Source organism: Vicugna pacos, chromosome 6 (assembly GCF_048564905.1).
Source record: "Vicugna pacos chromosome 6, VicPac4, whole genome shotgun sequence".
NCBI lineage: Eukaryota > Metazoa > Chordata > Mammalia > Artiodactyla > Camelidae > Vicugna > Vicugna pacos.
Genome location: NC_132992.1, coordinates 92033169 through 92045916, shown reverse-complemented (window position 1 = coordinate 92045916; position 12748 = coordinate 92033169). Strand labels below are relative to the sequence as shown.

The window sequence follows — 12748 nt, the reverse complement described above, 5'->3', positions numbered from 1 at the left end:
ATGACAAATCCAAGGCTATGAAATCAGTACAAGAATATGATATTTGCATACGTCTGACATTTCTTTATAGAAATAATTTCAACAAAGGAGTAGGCTAATTTTGTTTCGCATTGGACCTCCGAGTTTCGGACACATATTTTTTCATCATCTATGACTCCTATGTCACTAGTCATCATTACTGGTCCAAGATTTGGCCTGTTCTCCTTTGTATGTTTGTACTGATTAAATTATGAATTCATTGATAAGGATAAAAATAATACATGGTTCATAAAAACTCCAGAACAAGATTCTAGAATTTCCCTAACATCAGTTTACAGACTCGTTTCCCACACGGACTATACCTTTTTCATTAAGAGACCTCAATTCTGCACGTTATCAACTAGTCAACATAAGGTTTCCTATCCTATTCATCATTAGGCCATGGTAAACTTTTAAATTAATGTAATATTTTTTAAAAATACTGTAAATACCCTTAAACATATGACCAGGACAACCTTGACCGTTGTCACCTTGGTCTCCTCCCACACCAGGAGGCAGCAGGACACTCTGGATGACAACAGAAGCTGCAACCAGCTCCAGCGTCGGTCCGGAAGCATACCATGCAGACAACGGGACAGAGGTGTTGAGGCTGCCTCTCCACTGACTGAAAGCTTGCACCGTTCACTTACATAGTCATTTATTAATTTCGGGTAATATTTATTTTTTCTTAATAAATCAGATGTCAAAGTTGTACCTGAATCAGTAAACAACTATCATCACTATCACTGTCACTCAAAGACGTACACACTCGATCACTTTATTTTCCATTCCAATTTATATCACCCTATTTCTCTGTTATATACTTTAACAATGAACACTGTTTCCTCTCTTCATGCTTACCCGCCACACATTTGGTTACCAATCCTGCTGCTGTGTTTTTTCTATTACTACTACTAGATACTCCCGTACACAAAGACTGAGAATGTGATTCTCCTTTGTGCCTGGCATCTCCCTATAGGACCACTCCCAACAAGCACAAGTACTAGATTTCTTCTCTGCTGGACCTCAGAGCCCCAGACCTGAGGGGCTCATCACCCAAGACTCACACCACGAGCCGTCATCATTTACCCAGATTTGGCCTTTCTGACCTTCGTTCATTTCTACATGTCTTATTGATTAATTCATCAATTCACTAATAATGAAATAAATGCTTCATGGTCACAAAAACTTGAAACAAACAAGGTCTTTGGCACTTTCATTTGTCTATAAAACTACTTCCCATAGAACATACTTACCTGTTATTCACTGACCCCAGAGTCTCCTGTAGAGATTAATCCATATAATGCCTCATATTAACCTTACTTGTACTGTGTGGCCATGGTTGACAGTCATGAATTACATTTCATATGTTTTTGGAATACAGTGAAAAACTTACAAAAATAAAACCACAAAACCAAGGAAAGAACTTAGACCATTACTCACATTGCTCTCCAAGCTCTTAACACAGAGGCAGCCACAGGGGAAAGCTTAGATCAGCCCAATGGGACAATTCTAAGGAGTATGAGACAAAGTAGAAGAAAAAAGAAAAGTTACTTTCATTAGCCCTTGAATTCCACTTTCATTTAGTCGGTCAATTAGGTAAGGAGTGAACTGGGATAATTTATAGTTTCTTCTCCTGAGTGAATGAGTAATACTGATCTTGACATCAACATGAACATAAATTTTCTATTTATCAAAAATTATATCATCAATAGTCAAAGAATAACATCCTTGGACCATATATTTCCTAATAGCTATTTGTTTTCAATACACATTAATAATCTTTCTTGCCTAATGATATATTTCTATAATTGGACAAAGTTTCACCACCTTCATCTTTATCTATTATTTGCTATTGCATTGATCCAATTATAAAAATAAACAGACATCAAGATCCTTGTATACTCCTGATGTGTGTCTAAAAGATAACCTGAAAGAGGGACAACGGGCCAGAATCCATTTGCACTGGACCTCAGAGTTCCAGACACGTATTCATCGTATACGACTCATAACGCACCGAGCAGTCATCATCGATCCAATGCTGTGCCTAGTCTCTTCATTCACTTCTACAGTGTTTACTGACAAATTTATTAATTGACTGATATTAACTTTAAAACCCAATTATTCACAAAAAGCCAGGAAAGCTCTGAAATCCCTATTCTGTATACAGAATTACTTTCACATCAATGTATTTCCTCACATTCTTTGTTTTAATGTTTCGTATCAACTCGGTATTCATCACTAGTCTAGAGGTGGCCATTCCTCTTATATACAGGACTTTTTAACAACACAGTAAATACCCCACCAAGAGAATCGCTGAAATCCACGCGAGCCTTTAACCATCGCTCACATTGGTCCCTGTGCTCCTGACTCACAGAGTTTGCCGCCACGGTATGCGGCTTAAGTCAGCTTGCGTCCATTCTGAGAAGTACAAAGCACAGATGGTGATTTTTTTTAAAAAGTTAAATTCTCATCTCCACTGATTCTTCCTTTCTACATTTCATTTACTCACTCATTTAGCTATTTATAAATTATTCATACTGTAGATATTTTTATCTTACCAAAATGGACAACAGCTCACTTGAGGCAGACCCACAACAATACAACTGCTCTTAATTATCTATATTTATATGATTCTTAGTCAAAGAGCCAATTTTGATCCATTTACTCCTTTACTGAGTTTCAGTATTTTTCATTTTTAATACTATTTCTGGCCTGGCCACAAGTTTATAGAGAGAAAATGCTTCACCCTTTTTTCTTTACCTATTATTTATGTTTATTTAATGTTCTATAATTAATCCATTAATAATCTAAACCTAAAAGCCAAATACCTATATTTGGTATATCTTAACATTTCTCTATAGGATCAAATAAAAGAAATACACTAGGCAGTATGCTGGATCACAGTATCAGACGTACGTTATTCATCGTCCACGACTCACCTGCGACCAGTCATTATTACTGATCCATGATTAGCATTCTTTCTTTTCATTCCCATAAACATTTGCTTGTTGATTAATTCATTAATAAATGCACATAAATAAAATATTTAAAGATCCTTAATATGTATCTCTAAAATCTTTTCCACAGAGACTAACTTTTTCCTAAACTGACCTCGAAGGTACATTTATAGATTAATAAATTGAATATTTCACATGAATCTAATAGTTAATTTTGGCATTATTTTTCTTCTTTGATTATATTTAATGTTTAAAAAATACAGTGAATACCTCTAAACAAACCACTCAAACTAAAACGTTGACTTTTACTCACATGGTCTCCATATTTGCACACACAGATGCAGCCAGAGGTCATGACCAGGGAAGATGTTTAAATCATATCAAGCGCATCCAATCTGAAGAGCATGAAGCACAGCAGACGACAGTAAAGTGAGACACTCTTTGCTTGAAGAGAGAGAAGACACTCTTTTGGACTGCACCTCAGCGTTCCAGACACAGACACCTATTGCTCGTCATCGATGACTCATACGCCGGTAGGAATCATCATCGATCCAGGAAAGAGCACGGTCTCCTCACTCGTCCCATATGCTGAACTGCTCGATTAATTAATAGATTCACTCACTAGAATGGATAACTCAATGATTCACCAACCCCAAGAAGGCACTGGCATCCCCAATACATCTCTGGGACCGTTCCCACATCATTAGATGTATCAGATCTCTGGTCCCTGACTCCCTTGGGCTGTACTCCAGAGAATGCCTCCTATTTGTCTCTTTATTGTCAATAGCATGAAAAAGGCCTTCTTGCATTACACTCCAAGCACTTTGGAGATGGAGTCCAGGTCCCTGGGCGCCCCACCCAGACCAAGATCAGAGGACTGACTGTGCTCACGCGAGTTTGCTGGCTCCTCAACTGCAGATTGAACCTTAGGCTGCTGATCCAGGAGGACTCCTTCATTCAGGTCCAGGGTGGCCATTCTGAGGACTAGAAAGCCAAGCAGATGACAAAAAAGGTCAAACCAGACCCAAAATTAGCCCCTCCTTCATCCCTGACATCTGTCTGCAAGATGCCTTCTCACACGGAGAATAGCCTGGATTCCTGTTCTGTTGGACCTCAGACTTCCAGTCATGTATTCATCGTACACAACTCATACGCCACCAGTGGTCATCATTGATCCAGCATTGTATCACTTTTTCTGCATTGCTTTCTGCACGATGTCTTGACAGATTCACTAATTCACTGATCACCATGGACACCCCCAAGATCCACAAAACCCGGGGAGAGTCATAAGACCCCTCCTCTATCAAGAGGTCACTCCCCCATCCATGAATCTCATTTTTCATATCATGATGCTGATTTTCATCTATGTATCAATCAATTCATATTTCTTAAAATCCTGTTTATCACTGAGCTACACTGTGCCTTCTGTGATTCTAGATGGAAATTTCAATTAATCCACAGCATATATAAGCATGCACAAAAATTCAGCCCTGCCAAAAGCAGAAACTTGACTCGTACTCACAGGGGTCCCTGGGCCTCCAAACGAGACAGACGCAATCATGAGGCCCACCACGGAGGAAGGAGGCTTCATCACCTCGAACGCGCCCGTTTGGAGGGGCACAGAGCAGTCAGTGAGGGAAAAAAAGAAAGAGAAAGGAGAATTCATCGTCATTCGTTCTTCTCCCGCCCTTTCACCTACTCAGCACTTGTAAATCTATAACATTTTCATAACGGAGGGATTTCTTTTTCCTCCAAACACACACACAAAAGAACAGCAAGCACACAACGGAAAAAACCCTCTAACTTCAGAAGGAGCCTGAGCAGTGAAACCGCCATTATTCATGTCTGGTCATTCTCGGCCAAAGAGCTGATGCCCTTGACGCAAATCATTGATCCTGGGCATCAGCGGGGCCCATCTGTGTTCATCTTTCCTGCCTCGCCATGGATGCTGACGGGTAGACAATGATTTACCTTTCCTTCGTTACCTATTACTGACCTGGCCTCACTACTGCTTCTCTCATGGATCCACTGAGATTAGTAAAATCAAGACCTGTTGACTCAAAATACGAACAGGATCGACATACACTCCTGACATCTGTCCGTGGGATCACACAAGACACGGAAGCAAGGGAGTGTCTAAGTGGCTGGACTCAGGGTTCCAGACACACTGCTCACTGGCCGTGGCACGTCGGCCCACCACCACGGGGTCACTGGGGCCCATTTTGACTTCTTTCCTTGGTACAGTTGCATCCATTTAGTCATTACTTCCTTGACAATCATCAGATAAACACATGTCTATTCAAAACCCAAAAGCAAGACTCTGCAATATCCCACACTCCTCTCCCATCATTACCAAAATTGATGGCATCTCTTTCCTGAATGAGTAGCCATGTTCTCTGGTACCTCTTTCTCAACATAAGGTTTCCCAGCATACTCATCAGTGGGACAGAAGCACCCTTTGGAATGTATTCCTCATTGGGAAAAACACTATGGAAACCCTCGAACAAACCACCCCAGCCAAGACAAGCCCTTGCACCCCTCCTCACCTTGGTCTGTGACCTCTGACCCCGAGACCCTTAGAACCTTGATCACAGTGGAGGATGACATCACCTTCAGCTTCGATTCTGCAAAGTACCAAACAGACAAGTGGTTAGAAAGATTGAGAGTTTCTCTCTCCTTGGATCCGTAGTGTTTGGTGATGGAGTCTTTCATTCGTTCACGACAGGAAAGAATGAAAAGGCATGAAGAGAAAGGAGACGTGTCTTTGGACTGGACCTCAGCGTTCCAGACACAGACACGTATTATTCATCATCGATGACTCATACGCCGGTAGGGATCATCATCGATCCAGGAAAGACCACGGTCTCCTCACTTGTCCCATACGCTGAACTGATCAATGCATTTATTCACTGACTAGAATGGATAACTCAATGGTTAACCACCCCAAGGCGGTACTGGGATCCCCAAGAAGGCACTGGGATCCCCAGTATGTCTCTGGGACCATTCCCACATCAATATATATGTCAAATCTCTGGTCCCTGACTCCCTTGGGCTGTACTTCAGAGAATGCTTCCTATTTGTCTCGTTATTGTCAATAGCATGAAAGAGGCCTTCTTGCATTACACTCCAAGCACTTTGGAAATGGAATCCATGTCCCTAGGCACCCCACCCAGACCAAGATCAGAGGATTTCTTGTGCTCACATGGGTCTGCTGGCTCCTCAACTGCAGACGCATAGATGACACCATGGATCTCCTGGTCACAGTGGAATGCGTAACTCAGCTGAACGCAACCATTCTAAGGATACAAGACAGAACAGATGACACAAAAGGTTGAGACACTAAGTTTACTGGTCCTTGCACTCCAACTTTAATTTCGTCAGTCATTTATATAAGCAATGAACTAAAATAACATATATTTTATTTTTAAGTAAGTATGATCAACCTTGCAGCTGACAGACAACATGAACATTATTACTTAGCAACATCTATGTCACTCTTACTCAAAGAACACCTTCATAGCATATATTTTCCAATAAATATTTGTTTTCACAATATACTGAGAATATCTCTCGTCTAACCAGGTATTTTTACAATTGGATAATATTTCACCTCCTTCATATTTATTTGTTTACTGATTAATTCTTTGATCCAATTATTAAAAAAATAGACTGTATGAACATAAAGACAAAAACAAGATTATTAATTATATATTTCTTTTTAGATTCTCTCACTTATCCAAATATAATAATAGAATGAGAAAGTGTCAACATGACTAAAGACATGGTCCTCACATATCCTGACATCTGTCCACAGAACACCATCAAGCAACAACAGTGGACAACCATTCTTTTCTGTTGGACCTCAGAGTTCCAGACACATATTTATTGCGTACAACTCGTACGCCACAAGTGGTCATCACTGATCCAATATTGTCCTTCCTTTTCTGCATTCCTTTCTATTTGTTGACCAAATCATTAATTCCTTAATAATAACTTCTAACAAAAACCCTAGAAGAGCCTTTACATTCCTTATCTATATATAGAATCATTCTCCCATCACTATATCTCTTTCATTAATTATCTTAAATGTCATGTATGTTGTAATCAATGAAATTGATGTGATCTATATCTATCTATCTATCTATCTATCTATCTATCTATCTATATATATATATATATGAATATAATGCTCCATATTAAATTCAGCAGTTACCACTGGGCTGTAATTGGCCACCTTTGACTCTATATGGAACTTTTTAAAAACATACTGACTATCCTAGAAACCCTGCTGAAACCAAGGAAAGAAATTTGACTCTTCCTCACACAGGCGTCCACGCTCCTCGCGTGGACGTGAAGTCGTGGGGCTCGTCATCGCAGAATAGTGTTGTGTCAGCTCAAACGCGTCCATTCTGACAAGTACGGGCACAAATGACAAACAAAAATTAAGGCCTTGTCTCCACTGATCTTTGCTTTCCACATTTTCTTCACTCATTTTTTTGGGTATTTATAAATTTTTCATGATGTAAATACATTTTTCTCTTAATCAAAGGAACAACCTCAAACTTGAGACTGAGCCAGAAAAAATAAATTAACTCATATTTTCCTGTGTCTATATGATCCTTAGCCAAGGAAGTGACACCCTTGCTTCATTGCTTTCTTATGGGCATCAGTGTTTTCAGTTTTATCAATATTCTTGCCTCACCATTTGAGTCTATGGTTGGATGTTTCACTCTTTTCTCTTTACCTATTATTTGTATTTCCTTAATGGTTCTACCACTGATTCATTAATAATAACACATCCAAATAGGAATTCATAATAAGAACGTGACCCTTGTGTATTCCTAACATCTGTCTACAAGAGCAAACCAAAGAGAAGGCATAGACTATTTCTTGCGATGGACCTCAGATATCCAGACATGTGTCATTCATCGTCCATGACTTATCCACCACCAGTTGTCATCATTGGTCCATTAGAGGCCCATTTTTCTTCATTCATTATATCCATTAAGTCATTGGTTCATTTAAAATAATATTATTTACAAAAACTGAAGGATAAGGTGCTTGAATATCCTTAACTTCTACTATAGAGTCATTGCAAATATAGGTTATATGTCTTTATTAATCACTCTTTTTTATAATTATTTGAAGATTTTATGGATTACCTTTAAACTGTTAAGGGTGTCATGAATCAATGTTACACATTAAATTAATAAATGTATATCATATTTATCACTAGGCCATAGTTAAATTTTTGACTACATTTACTACTTTTTAATAACACCACAAATAAGCTTGAAAATACCACAAAATTTTTGAACATTACTCACCTTGGTCTCCTTCCTAACACAAGGGGAACGTGACAATCTTGACTACAACAGAAGATGAAATCAGCTTGAGTATCCATTCTGAGGAGTACCAGGCAGAGAAGATGATAAAAGGGTTGAGACATTCTCTCCAGCGATCCATTTAGTCCACCATCCATGCACATGGTTTTTAAGGCATTTATTAACTTATTGGAATATTTATTTTTTTCTTAAACATAAACTTCAAACTTTCATCTGAATCAAGCAGAACTGACTACGACATTTCAATGTCTACATCAATCTTAGTCAAAGACAGAACACATTCGATCCTTTTATATTCATTATAATGTACATTCATATACTTCAACCTTACTACATATTTATCAAAGAAATAAACTTCATTCTATTCACCTTTATTCATTTATACATGGTGTATTCTACCATTACCATTTTTATAAATCGTTAATACTCGTGAGCACAAAAACCTAGAACAAAATCTTCGTGTATTATTGACGTCTGCGTATAGGATCCCTGCGCATGAGAGAAATGGACTAGGTCACTTTTGCACTGGCCCTCAGAGTTCCAAGCCAATAATATTCATCACATGTGACTCACAGGGCACCAGTTATCACAGGTGTCCATGATGGGCTCTTATTCTTTTCATTCTCCTAAGTATTTATTTATTGATTAGTTAAGAAATACACAAAAGTAAAAAAATAAGAATACAGTCCTTCAACAGTCCTGACATCTATTTTTACAATATTACACAGAGACTGTCTTTCATTAATTGACCTATGTATTAAATTTACGGATTAGTCAACATCATGCTTCATATCAATCCAATATTAAACGCTGACATATTTTGCCTTGTTTGATTATATTTAATGTCTTTGAAAAATGAAGCAAATAGCCTAAACAAACCACTCAAACTAAGACAAGAACTTTGGCTATTACTTACATCGGGCTCCATGCTCCTACCACGTAGAAGCAACCAGAGAGCTGGTGATCTTGGAAGAATGTTACAATCAGTTCAAGTGCGTCCATTCTGGGGGGTACAGAGCAGAGCAGATGATAAAAAAGTGAGATATTCCTCCACTGATCCTTGTTCTGCATCTTTCATTGAGGCTATCATTATTTATAGTATGTTACATTTTCTCTTAAGAAACAAACATCTTTGACCTTTCCACAGATTTAGAACATAAACAATGTCTATCATTTATCTTGTCTATATCATCTTAGCCAGGAAGTTAGTCATGTTCCATTCATGTCTCTTTGGACTTCAGTGTTGTCAAATTACATTAATTAGCATTTCTTGCCTCAAACATGTATTTTAAATTGGACAACGCTTCTACAACTCAGCTTTCTTTTTTTCTATATCTCCTCATTGATATTTCGTTGATCCAATTATAGCAAAGAATGAAAACACATGAAGAGAAAGAAGACATGTCTTTCAGTTGGACCTCAGAGTTCCAGACACAAGTTATTCGTCATCGATGACTCATACGCTGGCATAGATCATCACTGATCCAGAAAAGACCACTTTCTCTTCATTCATCCCATATTATTTATTGATTAATTCATTAATTCACTAATTATAATTTTGAAACTCTATGGTTCACAAAACACCAAGAAAGCATTGTTATCCTTAATATGTATCTAGAATCATTCTCACATCAATGTATCTCAATCATTAATTATCCTGCACTTCGTAAATCCTTCAATCTTTGTAAACCTTTCAATTAATCCTATATTCGTCACTGAGACACACTGGACTTCTTCAAGAACTTTTCACATATTTTCTTAATACAGTGACTACGCTTGAACGAACCACCCAAATCAAGACAAGAGTTTTGATTATTGCTCACATGGGTCTCCCAGCTCCTAAAGCAGGGATGTAATCCTTAGGCTCACGATGGAGGGAAGATCCTGAACCAGGTCCAGTGGGTCCATTCTGAGGAGCACAGGGCAGAGCAGACGATGAACATGGTTAAGACACTCTCTCCACTGGTCCTTGCATTTAACTTGCATCTAATCAGTCCTAAGGCAATCATACACTTGGTGTAAAAATTTTATTCTCTTAAGCAAATGAACATGTTTGAGCTTGTCAATGACCTAGAACCTGAAAATTACCTATGACTTTTACTCCCTTAGCCACACAGGTAACGGTCATATAGTAGTCACATATTTATATAATTGGACAATGCTTTTCTCATGCATCTTTACTTATTTATTTCTGTATAGAGTCTCTCATTTATGTAGTTATGATAATAAATGAAAATGCATGAACATGAAGACCAAATACAAGATCTTAGTAATTTCTGGACATCTCTCTATAGGATGCCTTCAAATAATGGAAATGGACTAGATTAATTTCATACTGGACCTCAGTCACAGACACGTATTCATCGTAAATGACTCATACGCGACCAGTAGTCATCATCGATCCAATACTGTCCCTCTTTGTCTGCACATATTTCTAATTGTCTGTTGATTAAATCAATAATTCCCTAATGATTTTTAAGCAGTAAAATTAAAATGAAAAACACAAGAGCCTTTATGCCCTAAAATTGTATAGAGAAATATTCTTACATCAATATATCTCTTCCATTATTTAAACTCAGTTTTCCATATATGCATTACTCAATACAATTTTTCATATGTCCCTTATTTAACAATGAGATACAGCTGGCGTCTTTACTTATGTTCCACACTTTTTAATCATACAGTGAATAATCTTTATAATAAAACCAACATACTGAAACCAAGAAAAGAACTTCAACTCTTACTCACATTAATCTCCCAGCTCCTATTAGGAAGTGGCAACCACACAGCTAATGACCATGGAGAATGTTCATATTATCTCAATTGTTTTCAATCTAAAGAATATACTAAAAAAAATAATAGATGTGGTCAATTTCCATTGATCCTGTTTATGGCATTTCAATTACTCAGCATTTAGCTATGTATTATTTTTCTTAATATATAATTGTATTTTATTTTTCTGTTAATCAATCAAATGTCAAACACACAACTAATTCAGTCAGTAACTAACCTATCACTGTCTTTATCACTCTTACTTAAAGACATATACACTTGAATCACTCTTCCCCATTCCAACGTATGTTAATATTTTTGCTATACATTTTAACAATGAATACTTCACCCCTTTTTATTACATTCAGTTATATATTTCTTTTTAATTCCATCATTGATTCTTTACAATAATATTTTTAAATGAGCAGGTACACAAAGACCAGGAACATTATTCTGGTACATGCCTGGTAACACTATAGGATTACTTCGAGTGGAGACAAAAGACAAGATTTCTCCTGTGTTTGGTTTTAGACCATCATTTATCTAGATTTGGCCTTAATTACCTTCATTGATAGCTACATTTTTATTGAATAATTCATCAACAACAATAAAATAAATACCTCAGGATCACAAATCTCAAGAAAAGCTTCCGAATATCTCTAATGTTTGTCTACAAAATTAGTTTTCACTGAGAATATGTATCTTTCATTCATGGATTTCAATACTTCCTATACAAACTTATAATATATAATGCTTCCTCTTAACCCCATTTTTACAATTTTCAAAGTTTGATGATTATCACATTTCACACTTTTAAAGTTTTTATTTTAATTGAAGTATAGTTGATTTACAATATTGTGTTAGTTTCTGGTATATTTCACACCTTTTAATAATGCAATTATTAAACATAAAACCAAGAAAAGAATTTTGAATATTATTCACACTGATCTCCATTCTTTTAAACCTCAGATGCAACCACAGAGATTTTGCCATGGTGAAATGCTTCTATCAGTGGAATGCAAGCATTTTAAGGGGTGTAAGGCAGAACAAATGATAAAAAAGATTGAGACAATATGCTTATTGGTCCTTGTATTCCATCATTAATTTAGTCAGTCAATTATTAAGCAGCAAATAGAGTAATGTATATTTTATTTGTTCCTGAGTAAATGAACTTTATCAATCTAGCCACTGATGGACAACACGAACATTGACTATTACTTGTCAATAACGCTCTCATCTTTAGTCAAAGAATGACACCCTCATCGTATATATTCCCCAACAAATGTCAGTGTTTTCAATACAAATTAAGACTATTCCTTAGCTGGCCACACATTTCTATAATTGAACAATATTTAACTGCTTTCATCTTTATTTATTATTTCATTGATCCAATTATAAAAAGTCAAAGAAAAAGAATAAACATAACTACCAAAAACAAAGTATATAAATCCTTGTATAATCCTGGCATGTATCTATAAAATCACCTCAACAAGACAGTGAGCCAGATTCCATTTCTGGACCTCAGAGTTTCAGGCACATATTCATCGTGAATGACTCATACGCCACCAGTGGTCATCTTCGATCCAACACTGTCCCTCTTTTTCAGCATTCAATTCTACAGTCTACTAGCAAATTCTTTATTTCACCTATAAT

At 37.0% G+C, this 12748-nt stretch overlaps 2 long non-coding RNA genes, 10 other non-coding genes and 3 pseudogenes across 13 annotated transcripts; all 15 read right to left on the bottom strand.

Moving 5' to 3' along the window:
* Window positions 1-110: 110 nt before the first annotated feature.
* On the bottom strand, window positions 111-186 carry LOC116281065 (small nucleolar RNA SNORD113/SNORD114 family; annotated as a pseudogene).
* Window positions 187-1037: 851 nt separating this feature from the next.
* Window positions 1038-1110, bottom strand: LOC116281084 (small nucleolar RNA SNORD113/SNORD114 family). Its single transcript, XR_004190542.1, has one exon. It is a non-coding gene; the product is annotated as a small nucleolar RNA SNORD113/SNORD114 family (small nucleolar RNA).
* Window positions 1111-1983: 873 nt separating this feature from the next.
* On the bottom strand, window positions 1984-2056 carry LOC116281055 (small nucleolar RNA SNORD113/SNORD114 family). Its single transcript, XR_004190523.1, has one exon. It is a non-coding gene; the product is annotated as a small nucleolar RNA SNORD113/SNORD114 family (small nucleolar RNA).
* A 23-nt stretch (window positions 2057-2079) lies between these two features.
* On the bottom strand, window positions 2080-5548 carry LOC107034010 (uncharacterized). 2 transcript variants are annotated; one of them, XR_012074054.1, is made up of 5 exons: window positions 5525-5548; window positions 4501-4572; window positions 3870-3962; window positions 3292-3571; window positions 2080-2439 (listed from the first exon to the last, which is right to left on the bottom strand). It is a non-coding gene; the product is annotated as an uncharacterized lncRNA (long non-coding RNA). The 2 variants fall into 2 exon arrangements; XR_012074053.1 differs by lacking the exon at window positions 5525-5548 and having other exon boundaries at window positions 4501-4608.
* On the bottom strand, window positions 2915-2987 carry LOC116281089 (small nucleolar RNA SNORD113/SNORD114 family). The gene has a single exon (XR_004190546.1). It is a non-coding gene; the product is annotated as a small nucleolar RNA SNORD113/SNORD114 family (small nucleolar RNA).
* On the bottom strand, window positions 3452-3532 carry LOC116281077 (small nucleolar RNA SNORD113/SNORD114 family; annotated as a pseudogene).
* Window positions 4085-4156, bottom strand: LOC140697215 (small nucleolar RNA SNORD113/SNORD114 family). Its single transcript, XR_012074073.1, has one exon. It is a non-coding gene; the product is annotated as a small nucleolar RNA SNORD113/SNORD114 family (small nucleolar RNA).
* A 199-nt stretch (window positions 5549-5747) lies between the features above and the next one.
* On the bottom strand, window positions 5748-5828 carry LOC116281056 (small nucleolar RNA SNORD113/SNORD114 family; annotated as a pseudogene).
* A 1005-nt stretch (window positions 5829-6833) lies between these two features.
* LOC116281052 (small nucleolar RNA SNORD113/SNORD114 family) lies at window positions 6834-6905 on the bottom strand. The gene has a single exon (XR_004190520.1). It is a non-coding gene; the product is annotated as a small nucleolar RNA SNORD113/SNORD114 family (small nucleolar RNA).
* Window positions 6906-7329: 424 nt separating this feature from the next.
* Window positions 7330-11152, bottom strand: LOC107034012 (uncharacterized). The gene is made up of 5 exons (XR_012074055.1): window positions 11072-11152; window positions 10147-10232; window positions 9240-9326; window positions 8306-8383; window positions 7330-7387 (listed from the first exon to the last, which is right to left on the bottom strand). It is a non-coding gene; the product is annotated as an uncharacterized lncRNA (long non-coding RNA).
* On the bottom strand, window positions 7874-7948 carry LOC116281146 (small nucleolar RNA SNORD113/SNORD114 family). The gene has a single exon (XR_004190594.1). It is a non-coding gene; the product is annotated as a small nucleolar RNA SNORD113/SNORD114 family (small nucleolar RNA).
* LOC116281087 (small nucleolar RNA SNORD113/SNORD114 family) lies at window positions 8849-8922 on the bottom strand. The gene has a single exon (XR_004190544.1). It is a non-coding gene; the product is annotated as a small nucleolar RNA SNORD113/SNORD114 family (small nucleolar RNA).
* On the bottom strand, window positions 9736-9810 carry LOC116281050 (small nucleolar RNA SNORD113/SNORD114 family). The gene has a single exon (XR_004190518.1). It is a non-coding gene; the product is annotated as a small nucleolar RNA SNORD113/SNORD114 family (small nucleolar RNA).
* On the bottom strand, window positions 10659-10728 carry LOC116281058 (small nucleolar RNA SNORD113/SNORD114 family). The gene has a single exon (XR_004190525.1). It is a non-coding gene; the product is annotated as a small nucleolar RNA SNORD113/SNORD114 family (small nucleolar RNA).
* A 1457-nt stretch (window positions 11153-12609) lies between the features above and the next one.
* LOC116281144 (small nucleolar RNA SNORD113/SNORD114 family) lies at window positions 12610-12681 on the bottom strand. The gene has a single exon (XR_004190592.1). It is a non-coding gene; the product is annotated as a small nucleolar RNA SNORD113/SNORD114 family (small nucleolar RNA).
* Window positions 12682-12748: the final 67 nt, after the last annotated feature.